Source organism: Lissotriton vulgaris, chromosome 7 (assembly GCF_964263255.1).
Source record: "Lissotriton vulgaris chromosome 7, aLisVul1.2, whole genome shotgun sequence".
Classification (NCBI taxonomy): Eukaryota; Metazoa; Chordata; class Amphibia; order Caudata; family Salamandridae; genus Lissotriton; species Lissotriton vulgaris.
Genome location: NC_141695.1, coordinates 519,260,311 through 519,279,329, shown reverse-complemented (window position 1 = coordinate 519,279,329; position 19,019 = coordinate 519,260,311). Strand labels below are relative to the sequence as shown.

At 47.0% G+C, this 19,019-nt stretch overlaps 1 protein-coding gene across 2 annotated transcripts in view; it reads left to right on the top strand.

Annotated features, from left to right (window-relative positions):
* Positions 1–19,019, top strand: part of LOC147701977 (ketosamine-3-kinase-like) — a 221,771-nt gene that overhangs the window by 180,038 nt on the left and 22,714 nt on the right. The gene's annotated exons all lie outside the window — the stretch shown is intronic.

Genomic DNA, 19,019 nt, shown 5'->3' with positions numbered 1-19,019 from the left:
TTCAATCAATCACCACAAGGTGTTTGCGACTACCAATAAGATCTCTCCGGACCTCCCTGCAGATGTTGTACTGTTGGATGCCTAAAAGGCATTCAATTCACTTGAATGGCATTTCTTACATGCTACCTTTACGAAACAAGGGATCCCCAGAGGATTTAGGGAATTAATCACTTTGCTATATACCGCCCCCACGGTCATGTCTTTGGAATAATGGTTCACTTTCTGAGCCTTTATCGTTAACTCGTGGCACCCGTCAGGGCTGCTCTCTTTCTCCCCTATTATTTATCATTGCCGTGGACCCTTTGGTCTGCCATCTCCTAGAACATCATGTAGATCGTGGGCTACGATTCCATCGAGGTCCGTTGTTGGCTTTTCTGTATGCAGACGAGATCTTTTTTTCCATCCAAGACACCGCAATCAATATGCCTCCTCTAATTAGGGTAGTGGTTCGATTTGGGACCTTCTCTGGTCTGTCAGTTAATTGGAGTAAGTCTGAACTTTTTCCATTGACATAACGCCACAACCCCATGTACCGTAGATCACCCCCTACAATGGTGTGAGGACTCTCCTAAATATTTAGGCCTTTATTTACATAGGGACGGTTCTAAGGTAATTTGCGTAACTATGGCCCTGCGATGGACACACCTTTGGCCCAAATTGAATGCTGGATTAGGCTGCCATTATCAATAGCGGGGGTTATTGCCATAATCAAGATGGTGGGCCTTCCTCAGTACCTATATCTGTTTCTTTTTTTTTTAAAGCACGTTTAATTTGTCACGGTTCACATAAGCTGCATAGCTCCGCAGACCGGAGACTGCTGCACACATCAATTATACAACAAGATTGACATTGACTTTTATAAAAGTGAATAAACCATAATAGAACAAACCCCCCCACCCCCCGATTGCGCCCATGCCTTAATGAAAAAGTACAATACCTCCGGAACAAAACAACAATCCCATCTGCCGCCCAGCAAAGTCCAGCTTCCACTCACCCATCAATCCGGCAAGCGAACATCCCCCTCCGGTGGCGGATCTAGATCCAGTCCCCAGTAGTCTGCCCATCTTTTCCAAATCTTATATTGCTTGCGGGGGCACCCCCTGGCAATATAGACCGGCTGTTCGAGCCCCATACAAAAATCCATCCCATTCCTCCATGCAGCCAGCGATGGAGCCCGGGGCGCCTTCCAAGCCCTGGCAATATCCCTCTTCGCCAACGTGAGACCTAATAACAAGAGGTGTCGCTTGTATCTATTGCTTCCAACTCCCTCCATGACATGTAACAGGGCCAGGCGCGGCGTGAAGGGGAGCTCCAAGCCCAACACCTCTGACAGGCAGGAGAACACCCCCTCCAAAAGCGATGTAGTGACAGACAACTCCAGACTGTGTGCAGAAGCGTGCCCTCCTCTCGCCTACAGTGGATACACTCGGGGGATTCAATCATTCCAGCCCTCCACAAACGCACTCTAGTGAAATACACTTGGTGTAAGTATTTGAATTGTATCAGTTGCAGGCGCGTGGCTATTGCCGCCCCCGCGGGCTCGCTAAAGCCTTCGCCCAGTCCTCCTCCTCCAGATCACCCACATCTTCCTCCCTTGCTGTCTTAAGCCACTGTAGATTTGTGGAACAGTGAATGACCAACATCTGGTATATGCGAGAAATCTTGCGGTCCGGTAGTTTCCCCATAAAGACCTTCGCTTCAATGGGGCTGAAGTCTGGGAGAGACTCCAGTCTTTCCAGACTAGGTGCCAGCGTGTGTCGAAACTGCAAGTATCTGAAGAACTGGGATTGTGGCATCCTATATTCGTCCCGCAGATCCTGGAACGATTTAAGCGTCATATCAGTCGTCACGTCCCCAAGGGCCGAAATATCTATAGAGTCCCATCCCTGGAAGCCCTGCAAGGCTGCCAACTGAGGCAAACACCTGTTGCCTCAGAGAGGAGTCTAACGGGTCAAGACATTCCACCACCGCATCCTGCCCTGAGCCGGTCTCCAGATGTGAAACACCACTCACGTGACCGGGGGCAGGAGCTTCCGAAGCGGTGCGGAATATAGTAGTGTGTGTAGAGGTTTGTTGCCCATAAGCTGCCGCTCAACCGCGTAGGCCGAGTCCCCCCAGCAAGTGTGCAGCTTGGTAATAGGAGAGGACATCTGAAATAGCAAGACCACTGGTGTACGTAGATAGAAAACAGGTGCGTAGGGCCACCCTCACCGCACCCCCTTCCCACAAGAACCCTCCCAACGCTGCGTTTACCTGCCTGAACCAGGGGGGTAAAATCTGGTTGGGATGATTCTGTAATTGATAAAGGAGACGGGGAAGTGCTACCATCTTGAGAGTGGCCGACCTACCGTATATAGTTAAGGGCATGCGGGACCACACCTTAAGGTCTTCCTGGTTCCGATCCCACACCGGGACCAAATTACGTTCCCTGGATACTGCTGGTACGTCCGACAAAAAGACCCCCAAATACTTCAGCACCCCCGTCGCTAGTTAAAGGGCTGAGGCCCATGCTCCCACCCTCGGCCCACCCCCTGGAACCCACAGCGTGGACTTGCATGGATTCATATACAACCCAGAGGTCTCACTGAAAATCTGAAGGATGCGCATCAACCGTGGCACGACCTATCCAAATCGGTAAGAAAGAACAGGACATTGATGGCGTAAAGTGCTATTCTATCTGTGAGACCCGGCGACCATTCAAACCCCCGAAGTTGGGCATCAATGCGCACCCAGGCCGCCAGCGGCTCCATGGCGAGAGCAAAAAGATAAGGGGAGAGGGGGCAGCCCTGGTGGGTGCCCCGCTGGATAGAGAAAGAGTGAGAAATCGCCCCTCCTACCCACACTGATGCCATTAGATTAGTGCAAAGCAGCTGCAAATATGCCAGAAAACGCGGGCCGAGATTAAGCTTCTGCAGCAGAGCAAACAAGTACACCCAGCTCAGGGAATCGAAGACCCTATCCATGTCATCCAGCACTAGCGCCGCCGGCTCCCCAAGCCGCCCACTGGCCGATCCAACAACTTGCGTCATCCATCAGTAGTGCTGCATATTGTTGCTGAGCCAACACTAGTTGCCGTCTGGCCGGGCCACCATCCGCCTCCCGACCCCTACGTTGCAGCGCCTGCACTTCCACCTCCCAACGCACCAGATCCTTCTGCCACTCCCTCGGCGCACCCACACACCACAAAATATCTACCCCTCGCAGCGTGGGATTCAATGACTCCCAAAGCACTGCTGGAGATTCGACCGACCCCACATTAACTACCAGATAATTATCTATCTCTTTGGCCAAATGTTCCCTGTATTTCTCCTTCTGCAGTTGCCACCCCGACAAACGCCATCTAAGTGGCTGCCGCCCCGGGCTAATCTGGAATGTGAGAGCAACGGGTGAATGATCCGACAAGCCTCTGGGCATAATATCCGCTGACAATACTCTGTGCACTAGCCCCCTGGGAACAAATATGTAGTCTAGCCTCGAGAAGGAGTCGTGTGCTGTGGAGAAGTGTACTCTCGGCGAAGGCCATGTAGGTTTCTCCATACTTCCGCCCAGTCTAGCCCCGCTACCAGGGAGTGTAGTTTGGTAGGGGATCCTTCCACCGCAACGGCATCCCCGCTCCTTCATCTATACGGACCCAGCTCCATCCCGTCATTACAGTCCCCTCCCCCCTACAACAGAGCGTGTATCCAGCATATCGCCCCACAGTGTTAGAAGTCGTTCCACTAAGGACCACTGTAATGGCGGTGGAGCATACACGCTGCCCAGCGTCAAGACATCTCACCCAATTCTGCCCTGTATAAAGACATACCATCCCTGCGTGTCTCTCATGTGCATAGGGGACCCTGCGATGGATCAATATTTCTAGGCCCCGCGAGCCCCGTGTGAAACTTGAATGAAATAGATGATAGTATCCATACCGCTGTAGGCATAGGGCTTTAGTACCCAGGAAGTGTGTTTCCTGGAGTAGGAGCACGTCGGCCCCAGCTCGTTTGGCATAATGCTTTACCTTATCCAGTGCCCCACAAACATTGCAACTGACTATGCTCAGGGAACCAGGGGTTATCTGCCTTTCCATCTTCATGCCAGACATATCAAAAGACTTATGCCCTCGTGGCCTGTGCATGTGTTCCCTGGTGTGAACGATGAGTTACAAACAACCAGCATGGATGCGCAATCAAAGAAACAGAACAAGCCCCCCCCCCCAACAGGCCCACTAACCCCCTCACCCCATACCTCACGAACATGGAAGTATCTGTCGGGGTCGGATAGGAGCCAAGTCCCCAACCGGGGGACAGGAACCATACCGTCCAATGGATCTCCAACTGGCCACCTATAACCCTCGGGCCTTACCCCTTCCCGCCCACCACTGCGTGACTGGGTTCCCAGCCCAAGAAATGTGCCTATTTGGACGTCAAAACACAGTCTCTAGAGTCCCAGTCCCTGCCGGACCCACTAATCAGTCGGCCGAAGCCTGTGTCTCCGGTGACAAATCCCACTCCCGGAGTGCGGAGCTTGACAGAGAGCGACGCCTGGACCTCGATCTCCTGTTACCTCTCTGTTGGCCTCGGGGGCCCCTCCGGGCCACCTCACTCGAGGATGAGTCTAATTCCCTGCCATTTGGCGTATGGACTCGCACCCGCACGGTCTCGTCAGTCCATTTAAAGACTTCCTCCGGAGAGTCGAAGAAATATGTGCCAGATCGGTAGACTACTCTCAGGCGGGCTGGATACAACAGCGTATACTGGAGCTTAAGGTCTCGGAGTCAAGCTTCGGCCGCCAGAAAGGTTAGTCGCTGCTTCTGCACCAGACGCGTGTAGTCTGGGATTATGAGGATGCTCGTGTTATCACAGGTGAGGGATTCCTTAGCTCTGGTCTGCTTCAGAATAGTGTAACGGTCCATATAATTCAAGAACTTGGCGATGATCGGCCGTGGATGGGCCCCTTACAGAGGATTCTGCATGAGGGCCCTGTGAGCCCGCTCCACCACGAAGCAGCGAGATAGGGCATCTGGGGAGAGCCAGCCCTCCAGCCACCGTGTCAGGAAACGCTCCACACTATCTCCCTCGCATCCCTCCAGGAATCCACAAAGCGAAAGTTGTTGCGCCGAGCCCGCCCTTCAGCATCCTCAGCCCGCAACGCCAGACCTTTCTGAATCCTCTCCATAGCTATCACTTTCTTCTTTAAGGTTGTGACGTCATCTTCCACCTCCAATATGCGGGTCTCGGTCACCGTGATGCGTTCCACCGCATTGCGCAAGTCCTGCCGCAGCAGCATGACATCTGAGCCCACGGCCCCGATCTTGGTGTCCAGCATGTCCCTGGACTGGGTGATGGCTGCCAGGAGCGATGCGTTGTCCGGCACCTGGCCTTGAGACCCCGCAGTCCCTGCCGTAGCACCCGCTCCAGTGAACTTGTCAATGGTGCCCTGCTTGGTGTGGCCTCCTCCGCCCTTATCGCGTGTCATCGTCGTATAGTAGGTGGTTCCCCCAGGCACGCAGGGGCGGCCACTCAGGGGGGCCGAACGTGGAAATAGCCCGATATTCAGGAGGCTTATCCCCAAGTCAATAGTCTCTCCCTCCAGGCCCCTCAGCAGGTTGCAACTGCCACGAGGGCATGCAAGATGGCCTCCAGTTCACCCTCGCCTCAACCACGGAGGGCCTCACCTCTCTATGGCCCGACCCGACCACCGATAGGTGCCGCTGACCCTGGCAATTTCTAGGGTGCCGCTAATGCTGCTGTACTAGGTATGCCCAGGCGTACCTGTGCCTGGGGGCTGTGCTTTGTCGCCCTCCGCTGCTTCTGGGGCTCCACTGGGCGGCACGTCAGAGAATACCCAATGCCCGGCGTGCACCACTATCACCAGGCGGCCCGAAACTCCTGTCATCCCAGGGCAGGTGGCTGGACAGTCGAGGGCTCCGTGGCTTCGCCCCTCCTCTACCACCGCCGCGGCCCGACGCGGCCACCGAGTACTGGGAGTCCACCGGGGTAGGCAAGAGTATTATGAAGGGGGTTATACCGGCACCCCTGAGCCATCCCCACACCCCCGGGCTTGTCAGGCTGCTCGCGGCCGCCCCGGGGCTCCGCAAGATGGCCGCAATCTCTCCTCAGCCTCTTCCACCCAGGGACTCCGCCGCCGCGGCCCGAAGCTGCCACCAGTGCTCGCCTCCTCACACCGTCAGCCGCCATGTCCCGACTTCCCCCAGTGTCACAGCCCCAGAGGGGGGTCAGGTGCTAGCGCATGAGTCCGGGCGCCGACCCTCTTGCGGCACTCCCACCAGCCCGCCGTCTTCCAGGTCTCCTTCCCGGCTGGGCGAATCACGTGAGGCCCCGACTCCTTCCGGCCCGTCACTCTGCTAGGCCTTCACAGTATGCGGACCTCCGGTCGCTGCCGCCGCTCCTCCTCCAGGTCCCACGCTCACGTCGGAGAACCGCTTGGGTGTTCTAGGGTTCTCCGGCACAGGGCTCACCGCAGCTGATGTCAATAGGCAGGATATTATTGCTGGATATTAGAGGGCTGGTCGGAACGCGATTAAACTGCGTTTGCCGGCTAAGCCACGCCCCCCCATATTTGTTTTTTAATATCCAAATCGCCCTGACCAAAAACTTTTTTTATACTCTGCATAGTTCTTACACGCCTGATTAGCTGGAATACACTGACGCTCCCCTATGACCATGGCGGTTTTTGAGTTCCTGACCATATCTTTATTACCGTGCAGTGCATGTACACTTTGCTTTTTTCGGATATCACCCTGACACTAGAATACAATATCTTAAGCCCGAATGGATACAGGCTCTTCTCTTGACCCTTTCCACCAAACTACCACATGGGTTGACTAGGACACCTACCGAGATACTGATGCTCCCTACCGCCCATTGGGCATGGACTAAACTTCTTCGCTATTTGGGCTTCGATATTTTATACTCTCCACAAATCCCGCTCTCCAATAACACTTGCCTCCACTTACTCATGAAGGCCTGACCCAGCACACTGTGGGGGACCTATTTGCAAACTCTACCCTGCAATCAAAATACTGATCCTGACATTTCGGGCTATACATGGAATTGGCCCGTTATACTTGAGAAAGCGTCTCAAAATTTCTGCCTCAGTCAGACATCTCAGATCCAACAATCTGCGTCTGCTGATGGTTCCTAGATTCAAGCTTTCTCGGACTGGCGGCAGATCCTTCACCGTCACTGCCGCCAAGCTCTGGAACGGTCTCCCCCTTGACCTCAGATTTTGCGAATCTGAGCCTATCTTTCGTCGCAAACTCAAGACCTGGTTGTTCACTAAGCGGTAGGATCGGGCACGATCCATTTATCGCTTTTCTTAGTCCCTCTGTAGGATTTGATTCTGGTCTCTCTTCATGGGGATAATCATGTAATCCTAGCGCCGGGACACCTCCGTCGGAGGTAGCTGTGCGCTCTATAAGCGTCAAAATAAATAAATAAATAAATAAATCTATTTCTGCTCTGACAGAAGGGCACAATACTACATACAAGGATAGCCTCCTATTACATCGCTTACATGGCACTTTACGCGCCACTCTTCCGTCTTGCCCCACTGAACCTAAGGACTTCCCATCCCTAATGTTAATTCCCACCTGATATCCCGCCTATACCATACCTCGTACAGTTGAGGCCTGTTGGGGCGGCGAGGGCGAGAGCCGCTTGGGAAAGAAATTTAGAGCATCCTTTTCTTGACGAAACATGGTATTTTTGCTTTGAAAAAACCGAACTGATTTTCAATAATGATCGTCATAAACTATTGCACTTTAAGTACCTACACTGTGTCTATATCACACCCCACCCTGGGCAAACTTGACCAGACTAGATCACACCACTGCCCTAAGTGCGCAGCAGAACAGACTGATTTTGTTCATTTGGCTTAGAGCTGTGCCCCGATACAAGCCTTCTGGGAAACTGTTCCTTCTGTATTATCTTGCATGACAGAGAAAACACTTAACCCTGACCTGTTGCTAGCTCTTCTTAGATATGTCAGACCTTTACCAGTCGGCATATGACACTTCACTGCAATTGCGTTGCCGCTAGCCAAGCAACAGGTGGCCTGTCATTGGGGCAGCAGCACAGTTCCTACTGATGAGTCTTGGATGTGTGATTTCTCCTACTGTGATACCACAAGCGAACTCTATGCAACCTTGCAGACCCCTACTTCGCGACCTAAAGACATTTGACAGCCGGCCAGAGACTATTTACCAATGTTGGCATCTGATACTGAAGAAGATAATGAAGGAGACAATGTATCTCTTTGACCGCGTGCAGGTATCCGCTGTCAATTTCATTAATTCATATTCTTTTAATATTGCGGGTTTTCTTTTGTTTTTTGGTGTTTTTTTTTTTTGGGGGGGGGGGGTGGTTCAGACAAACTGTGTTTTTTTCTGAGGTCGGCACATTGACTAATCCCAAGAGGTCTAAAAAACAAAGTCTGGGCCATGTTCTAGTCTAATCTGGAATAATTTTGGATGGCATACTTAAGAAATCAAGTATTACAGTTAGCGGAGACATCCTTTATAATATTGTGTATCTTCCTTTTTCAACTTATATAGGAACGTCCTATTATTGTAGGTTAATCAGGAGCTTGACTTATTAAAGGTTATTTATCATTTTCATTTTTCTGTTTAAAAATGAGAAGGAAAAGGGGAAGGGGCGGGAGGTGAAGTCCAAGAAAGGAAGTTCCAAGCAAAATTAATCTTTTAATTTTGCTTGGAACTAACTTTCTCTCTTGGACTTCACCTTCCGCCTATTCCCCTCTTCCTTATGCATTTATTATTTGATCTCTGTTCTCTTTTATGTCAAGTACTGTGAATTGTCATGATTGTACTTCTGTATTTAATTTAGCTGCTTCTGTGTTTATTTTTTTTTAATAAAAAGCTTTAAATAAAGTTGAAAAAAATACTATTCTTATCTTGGGGTGTAGTATGCAGATAGACCGCTTACAAATAATTAGTCTTATGAGCAGTCTGAAATGGGATTTATTTTCCTGCTTTGTGGGTGCTTTGCCACTTAAATAGTTTATGGACTAATTGTCTGTACTGCACAATGTCCACATCGTGCAGGTCCAGGAGCAATTGCTCCTGTCACAATCATTTGTATGACATTCTGTTGAAGTCACCTAGAAATAGCTATGATCTGAGTTCCTAACTGTTTTACTTCTGTGAGTGTTAAATTTGCTGTGTCATGGTATTGGTGTATACACAGGTTCAAGACATGAGTAATTGACCACCAAACCATGCTTGATGTTCTTTATATCATAATGGGACTTTTAGGTCTCAGTAGGGTTCATTATTAACTGGTAATACTGCATGCCTGTATTCCAAAATTGGGATCTATAGCATTAAACTTAACCCATGATTAAATATTTCAAATGGTAATGTAGCACGTGCATTTACAACACATGTTACCACACCCCCAGTGTTAGGGACACCCCTAGCAAGAATATGTGACTGGCGCCCTAACGTTACCCTGATAAACATGAGATCCAAATAACAAAAATCAAAATGATAAATAACCTTTAATAAGTCAAGTTCTTGACAGACCTACAACAATAGGAAGTACTTATATAAGTTGAAAAAGGACAATACACAATATTACAAAGGATGTCTCCGCTAACTGCAATACTTGGTTTCTTAAGTGTGCCATCCAAAATTACTCCGGAGTCAATAAACACGTGTGCTCCGGTGTTGGGCTCCAAATAATAGGTTTTATAGATTCTTCAAAACTCTGTCCAGAATTTGTGTTTTTTAGACGCCTTGGCACTATTCAATGTGTCAACCCAAGCGAAAAAATAACAATTTGTTTGCGGCCACACCACAACCCACTGAGTAATATTCGAGTGAAATGCTTTTCAGGTAAGGATCAATCCAATGAGAAGTCACAGCGATAGTTAGGGGGCTCTCCAAACCCTCCAGAGGAGCACTCTCAAGAACATTAGGAAACCATGTATACATTTTAAAGATGTATTTATCCTATTCTAGTGCACACAATATAAATTGTTACTACAATTAAGACAAATAGAATGGCAACTGCAACGTTTACTAAAAGCATGAACAGCAAGGAATATTTTTTCAATTTAGCATTATATTTTAAGGACATCCCACCCTTATTTACTTGCTCAGGTAATCTTAACACCAAAAGTAAGCCTAATTTGAATTTTACTCAACATAACTGTTTAAACAATAAGGTTTTATATACATTATATTATAAGGGTCTGCTATACTCTACTGGGCTCACAAACTGGCTGATGAGCTTAGCAAGTGAAGGCTTAATGCCTCCTGTTATACTTCAGAGGTGGTTGGGGGTGATTTGATTCTGCAGGGCCTCTCTTGTCCGTGTCACCCGGTATGGAGACCCCTCTCCACCCATTCACACTATGTTATGAGCTTATATGATAATATTCAGTTGTTGTTGAACCTTTAAAAATAATGAGTTAGCAGAAAATTTCCTGGTGCTCTTTTGCTTATTTTCATTCTGTGAGACTGTGTTTTCTGAACCATAACAAGAAACAAGAAACATAATTAAAAGCTTTTCATAGAACTTTGTACACAATTTAATAATAGTCGTTTAGAACAACGTAACAAGCTCAGATTGAATGCTTCAAATACATTTGAGCAGGCTTGATAATCATGTTGGAAAGAAAAAGTGATGTAAAAGAAATGTGCATTGTATATCAATCACACACATTCACCTTTAAATGATTACCATGTGTATACTACAAGCAGAATACCTAGAAGACAAAAAAGCATGGTAATCATGACAGGTGTATAGAACAGCAATTGGCTATTGTGCTCAAATTGCCCAGAAGATATTCTGCTTGCATGAAGAACTTTCTCTGGAAACAAAACTCACAAAAACTCTTGACTAGTCCCTCTAGCTGTCAGACTTTGTCCCTCCCAGTTGATTAATATGTCTTACTGCTGATAAATTGTCCACAGGAAAAAGGTTGGCGCAACTTACTTAAAAGGAGTCTGTAAGCATCTCTAAACCGTTTATGTACAGAGATGGCTCCTGCGTTGACCATGTACCACCTGTCGAATACTGACCACATGTTGCACCCCAGCCTATTTGACTTGCATCATATTGTAATTCAAGGACTTGACAGCAAAAAATTGTTTTGCTCTTCCAGGGACCCAAGTAATCTAGCCATGCCACCACTGGAGTTCTGAACGGGACTCTTGTTTCACATCTAATGTGTTGGAATAAGCAAAACCTCGAAGAAGGTGTCAGATTAAGCCTCTGCAGGGTTTTATAATGTAGTGGGCCTGGAAAGATCGCCTGACTGGAAGACACTATCAAACCAACCACGCAAGGCAAGATCCTGAAAAATAAAGCAGACATCCTTGAACCTGATGATTTTTTTTGTCTTTGCCACTTTGTGTTGCTGTAATCCTAAGAATTCTATGTCTTTTGAAGTAACCAAAGAAGATCATTCCTGATTTGCCAGAAAACCCAGACAGTGCAATAAATCTTTGAAAATTAATTGCTTATCTTGCAGAAGATCCTTTTCCTCTGTAAAAAATTAGGAAGTTGTATAGATAGACAATGAATCTCGTTCTCTCTGCCTTCAGGTGCGATATATCTGGTTTCACAACCTTCTTGAAGCACCACGGTTCTGTTGAAAGGTCGAAAGGAAGAATCTTTAAATTATATTCTTCATTTGAAATTGAAGCAATTTCCTGTATGAACGATGAATGGGGATTGCAAGATATGCATCCTGTTAGACACTGCAATTGCCTTCTAGCAAAATGTCTCTTAGATGGATAGTTATTTCCATCTTGAAATGATGATACTTTGTAAAATTGTTAAACAGTTTAGATTTAATACAGGACATAACTTATTTTTTTTTATTCTTTCATCTGAGCCAAGAAGATTGTGCTTAAAAGCCTTGAAGGACAGAAAGAGTTTATCTTTATAGCTTTTTACTCCACGAGTGTTTTACCTCCTGAGATACCAACTACTCTTGTTCCTTGGAAAATCGGAGAGGACAGGGAAATAACGTTTGGAATGGTTGATTGTAAAGATCTATACGATACCCCTGGACTGCTTGTGAAATACCAGGATCTGCAGTTATACTTTCCCATGTGGAAGGGAAAAAGCCAAACTACATACAAGAGGATGGCCAAAAGTTGAAAGACTGGGGTTTGAACTCTACTTTGTCTGTATCCTCTGTTTCTAAAACCGTTGCTTTGCTGAGAATAGAATTATAATAAATAATAAAGGAGTTTTATAGAGCGCGCGGTTACGCTAACTAGCGTGTCCCTGCGCTAAATCCTGTTGAACAGTGGAGCTTCTGAAGCAGCTGATCGCTTTTGAGGAATATTGGCCAGTAAAGTCTTGCTTTTGCTGACCCTGCAAAAAGCTTTAAAATAAAAGTCTTGTTTTGTGAAAATTGTGCCTTGTCATTTGAAGCAAATGTGGAAATGTACTTTCTCATTAATGAAGGAATCCCCAAAGAGCAGTCTGTTTGCTTGTGGACTCTGCTCCGTTGATGCCATACTCCGTAATTTGGGATTGATTTTTAATAATGAACTTTTAATTCTCTCCTGTGCAATATCCGAATCAGTGTTGCCAAGTAAGCAAATTGCTCTTTGCGCTCATTTAGATAAAGTAGAGGGATCAATCAAGGTGCCTTTTTGCCAAGCCTCTTCTGCTAAATCTAAGATCCTTGTAAGAGGTCTAGACAATTCAATAGTCTGTCTTTCTATCTTGACAATTTATACAGGCAAGACACCCCTTATTTCGGATCTTTGTAAAAAAAAATAGTAACATATTACCTTATATCGTGGGAGTTATAGCAATATTATGCCCAAAAAGGCAAGGGCCACTCAGAATGTAGTCTGTTTTTTTTTATTTGAGTTTTTTTATAGCACGAACTGGACCCAAAGATATCAGGTATCAGAGCGCTTTACATGAGCACTAATTTTGTTACAGATGGACACATTCATTTTTGTTAGGCACAGGGATATTAAGTGATTTGTCCAGAATCACAGGTTGTTGAGCGTCTTTGCCGAGACTCCCCAGATTTGAGGTCGACTGCTCTAGCCGTAAGGCAACATCCTCTGGCCAATTTCCTGGTCAAAATATGTAAAGGTTGTTTTTAAGTTATGGAAACACGTTGTGTCACATGATCAGATGGGAAATAGTCCGTTGAATTTGAGTCCTATATTAAAGAAGGGTCAAACACAGGCTCACCTCTATAATCTAGATAGGACAACATCCTTATTAGTATCTAGAGAGGACTTTTTTTTGTTTAAATTTGTTTATTGGGTCTGAATCATCACATAACAAAAAGAACAGACAATAATCGCAATACATTACCACAGTCTTACATCAGATAGGTATAATTGCATGTCTCGTGACCACAGGTTTTCTCTTTCCATGTGTCAAAGCCTTGTGTGCTCAGTATGTGACTCATCGTAGAGACATCATGATGTATCGGAGAGGTGTCAGTGTGTCACCCGCCAGTAAACGGCGATGCATGTATTTCCAACCGCATCGTCGGTCCTTTTCCGATAGTAACTCTCAGTCGGGTGTGAGGTATCACTACAGGCATATTAGGTGGGGCCAGTGAAGCAGGTGTATCCCAGATTCTCTTTGGAACTATCAATGCTATGTGTGTGTTCAGTATATAACTGCGCCCGGGCTGTCTGCCAGTCTATTATTCAACGATTCTCAACTGTGGGGAATCAGCATCAGGAGAAGTGGGGTGTCGGGGGGGGGGGATTCTGACTATGGTTCTGTCGGATTTCTGTTGTTCGGATAGGCGTAGGAGCTCGACGGGGCATAGGTGCTGCGCTGGAACACATGAGGTGGGGAGTAGCTACACAAATACTGTTACGAACGTGGTGTGCACTAGGGGGTAGTCTAGGGTCAGCTCCCGAACAGGCATGCTCCTGGGTGTCTGGTGGCCCTCAGATGTGTCCCGCAGTGAATGGGGCCGAAGAGGATGGCTAAGTTTGGGGTTGTCCATCAGATGGGGACTCGGGGGGTCCGCCTCGTATATGAATGTGTGTAGCAACTGCGCCCATTCTAAATGAATAGAGCGTTTATGGGTCCCTTTCAGTTCTTCCTCCCGAAGTGTTTCTTCCTCTGCCTTCCCCCACTTTTTTACTGCGCCTATCCAGGCTGCCTCTGGTGGGCCCGTTGGGGATCTCCAGTGCATGGCTATCCCCCTTTTCGCCAACAGGATTGCTAGGGACATAAAACGGTATTGTATTTTCTCAGTTTTTTTCCTGCGGAATATCCCCAGAGCAGAAGCCTCCCATGTCGTCATATTTGTGACCTGGGTTGTGTCCCTCAGTGTTCCGTGCACTCTATCCCAGTACCCTTGTATGGTGGGGCAGTCCCAGAACATGTGTCTAAAGTCCGCCGCAGGAGCGTGGCAGCGGGGGCATGTAAATTGCGTGTCAGGGTAGAATTGTTGAAGACGATGTGGTGTGAGGTACGCCCTGTGAAGGATATTAAATTGTATATTTCGAAATCGTGCATTTCTGGAGACCTTCTTGGAGTATTCTAAGGCAGTGTCCTATTCCTTGTCGTGTACCACCCTTCCTATGTCTGTCTCTCATTTCTGGCGTAGCGGCTGTAATGTCGGGAGGACCAGTGTACGTACCGCTTTGTAGAGCCAAGTGACTAGATGACAACCCGTCCCCTTGTGTAAGATAGTATGAATCACTGGATGTGCTGGGGGCTCCTCTACGTCGGGATTCCAAAACCGTCTACTGCTGTCTACGAGCTGTCTATGAAGCAGGAACTGCCCGGGTGGAAGGTCGTACTGCTCCATCATCTGAGCAAATGTCTTAAGGTGCCCGTCTTCAAACATGGACTCCATTTCCGTAACTGCTAGTTCCGTCCAGGTGCGTAGGGAGCCCTCCGTGTAGTACGCGTCCCCTCTGGGGAAACCCACTAGTGGCAGTAGGGGAGAATAGAGGGGCGTGTACTTCGACAGACGGTGCACTCTCATCATGCAGGTGCGAGCTATGGAAACCAGGCGCGACTGGGAGCGTACCGGTTTGGTTCCTGGAAGCAACAGTCTATGCAGTGCTGGCAATGGCGTGGGGCCCTCCGCAGTGACCGATTCCCTCATGTGCCGGTATCTAGAGAGGACTTTAACAGAAATGTTACACCTCTTCTCCTGTAGCCCACGCCAAATATCAGCTGCTGTATCCATGTCACCCCTTACCTGAGGAATCTGAATCATATTGGTCCATGTTATCATCAGTGTCCTGAATTTGCGCAACCTAAATTGGAATCTGAAATTCCTGAGACAAATTTGAAACCTTGGGAGGAAGAACCAGCATCACAAAAGTACAAAGATTTGTCACCCATGCTGGGTTTCTGTTTGTTCAAACTGGAAAAACATTTCCTTCCTGACTGGGTCGTTACAGATGGTCATTTTGCAGATCATTTAGCTGCAGAAATCTAATCTTACCTTGAGATCAAAGATCAGTCACTTACAAGAGGGGCACCATGTGGTCAGCCGGCAAGGCTACCATCGGGATGGCCAAAACATATCTAAAACACGCCGATCGAGACAGTCTTACCCCCCACATCCAAATCCCTTTGCCAGCAACTGAAGATCAGCAGAGTATCACTGCAGCAACTTGCTTTCACTGAAGCGCGCAAATGCTGGATGGAATCTGTCCAGCGCGTTTATGAACATGGTGATGAAAGCTGTAACCTCCTTTACTGGCTAGCCTTCAGGGACCACAGTTCTAGGCTGATCACCCTCCATCACAGACCCTTCCGGAGGCCCTTTGTGTACACCAGCTGCGATAGCTGACGCATTTGCTGACTTTTATGAATGCTTCTATGCCTGCCAGCCACTACCTGCTAGAGAGGTCGCCAACCCTCTGCTTGCTTACATTTCATTCTCCCACCTTACTCGAGGATCTGGAGTCTCCACTCACAGATGACGAGATACATGCAGCCCTGCACACACTGAATCCCAGGAAAACTCCTGGCCCGATGGATTTCCAATCCACTATTACTGTAATTTTTGCAACATCCTTGTCCCCCACTACCTCAAACTCTACAATGAAGCAGTGCAACTCGACTTCGACCTGGCTACCATAGTGGTCCTCCCTAAGCCGGTCCATCCCCCAGAATGTTGTGTATCATATCGTCCCATCTCTCTGATAAACACCAATATACAAATCTTCACCAAAGTCCAGGCAAGCAGGCTCCATCACGTTCTAGGCTCTCTAATACAACTAGATCAATGTGGCTTTATGCCCAACTGCAGCACCCAGCACTGCATCCCACATGTCCACATTGCACTAGCCCACATTCATGAAATACCTGACTCTAAGGCGCTACTGCTTGTAGACTTAGAAAAGGCTTTTGACTCGGTCAAGTGATCCTACCTGGACCTAGTCCTCTAATTTATGGACTTTGGCCCCACATTCCGTAAATATGTTAACCTCCTCTATAATGTACCCGCGGCGCAGGTCCTTATCAACGGGATAGCATTGCTCACCTTCCCTAACAGATATGACACCGGACATATGCTCCTCTCCGCTGTAGCCATTGAGCCCTTGGCCAGGATCATCTGTTGTGATGCCCAGGTGCTGGGATGGGGCTGGGGTGGGACACTAGAGAACATGATAGCACTGTATGCAGACGACATTCACCTCTTTCTTGCGAGTCCTCACACAACTGGTCCCAGGATCCTGGACATCCTCAGGGTGTTCAAGGAGGCCTTGGGCCTCCTTGTTAACTGAAGCAAGTCACTCCTAGTCTCCATATGCGTCGACAACGCCGCACTGTCTTGGCGATCAAGAATTCCAGTCCGCCGTCTTAGCTTTAAAAATTAGGGAATCCACATCACCACGTTATCAGAATTTATACGCAGCCTTAGTCCTCTGGTGTCCGCCAGTAAGACCAGCTTAAACATTTGGAGCAAACTTCCCTCAATCCAAAGGAACGAGTTGCACTCATCAAAATTATGATACTCCAGAGATTTTTATATGTGTTGAAAAACATCCCACTGCACATTCCTCAGTCCTGGTTTAGCCAAATCGCAGCCCTGCTTCACTCCTTTATCTGTGGGAGGAGGGGTGCCCTCCGCATTTCCTTTTCTAAGTGCCACAGGTTAGTGTATGATGGAGGGCTAGGGACGGTGGATATCTGACTATACTACTGGGCATCCCAACTCCTTGTTATCAATGACTGGTTGACTGGCCTATCTACCTGAGCTGGCCCATCCTGGACTCAACAACGTCTTGCATATTCTAAATGGCCGAGCCATCCCCTCCCATATTGCTGAAGTTACTAAGACGCAGCTCTGAGGTGACTTGCAATATCCTTTCAATGTGTGCCAAGGGTACTTTATCCCATATAATTCATGGTCACGTCATCACCTTTCCCACACACCACTTAAACGCCTGGTTTAAGCAAGCGTGTTTCAAAACATGAAGAATAAAAATAAAACATCTAGTGCAAAATTAAACAAATCAAAAACCTGTTAGTTATTTGTTGCAAATATATATTAGAAACAGTTCAATAGAAGCCAATTTAAAAAAAAGCTATACTAGCTCGGAATCTGTAGAAACATGCAGAAAGATTCTAGCTTATCGCTCACTATCTAATGAGTGCCAAAAATAAACATGTTCTCTCTGCTTGTCATTGTGAGCTAAAAATTAGGGCATGAGAAAGAAAAGCAACCTTCTGTTTTAGTTGCTTTAAGCAGCTGCATCAATTCTTCTCCAAGGCCTGACCTGTCTTTCACCTCGGCTGCTGGCTCAGGCAGCAGGTCTTGGGACATCAGAAACCGACTGTATTAACTTAAGATAGTCAAGTTCCGATGTATTTTCTTTATACTCTGCTCCTGGGTGTGTTGCAAGGTGTGGATTACAAAGAAATTAGACGTTGGTGTTTATACAGGGATTACAGAATCCCATGTATTATATATGAGGTAATGTACTCCCTGCCATACATTATAAGGACATTGCAAGTCACCAAGGAGTTCCATGACCATATAGAGCATGAGAACTCACAAATATTTTTCCAGGGGCAAAAAGGTTTAGTATGTAGTGTGACAGAGGGCTGCATTGATGCCAGTAGGTTGGCAGCTTGGGGGGGGGGTTGGATGTTAAAGTGGGTAGAAGGGAAGCAAAGCATGTACATCTGGTGGCAGAATTGCATAATGTGAAAACAGAAAACCTGGGATCGATCCCGGTTTCCCCACTTGACCCAATTGTGTGATCCTAAGCATTTGTTTTATTTCACTTTCCCTCCTTTTTCTTCATTGTCACATAGAAGAGGACCTCAAAATAAATGACTTCAGGATGTGAGCTGTACAAAACCTTCTCCTGTGTTTGATTTAATAAATTATGTATAATAGCAACCCAGGCAACTCAAAGGGTGCATATAACAACTGACTTGCCTCTTCATTATTGGAATTCTTGTCAAGGTGGGGGAGCATGAATGTTTCTAAAATCATATATGAAAACTATCGCATTTTAAGAAATACTTCTCAATTCACTGATATAATCTGTACTAATGCGAAACAGTTTTACACTTTAATAAAATACCCTTTTTGAATTATTGAAGACTTAATCATATTTTTACACGCTTGATGCAAGATGCCTTCAAAAAGAAGGTGTTCCTAAAGTTAAGTGGTTGCAGGATATCCATTTATTTAACATATTTTTAATATTAGTGCTGAGTCCAGTAAACAGCAGCCCAGCACATGCGGCCCCTGGGACGTACTTTGAGTATCGAGAGTATGATATAGAGGAACAAGGCAGATTTCCTTCATAAGGTTATGGAACTCAGAGTTAATCGATTCTCTGTTACTATCTCCAAGGGACATTTTAAAGTCATCAGAGGAGCTCCTTCAAGTCAACAAATAAGACATAAACGTAAGATTTTTCATGCTGAATAACATCTCATCCCTCAATAGGGGTGTTCGGATCCACCCAGATCAATTACACTTCCTCTCAAGCTTTGTGTAGACAATCCTGCGACATCTCCTCTCCATGTCATACATCCTTTATCAGCTCTTCA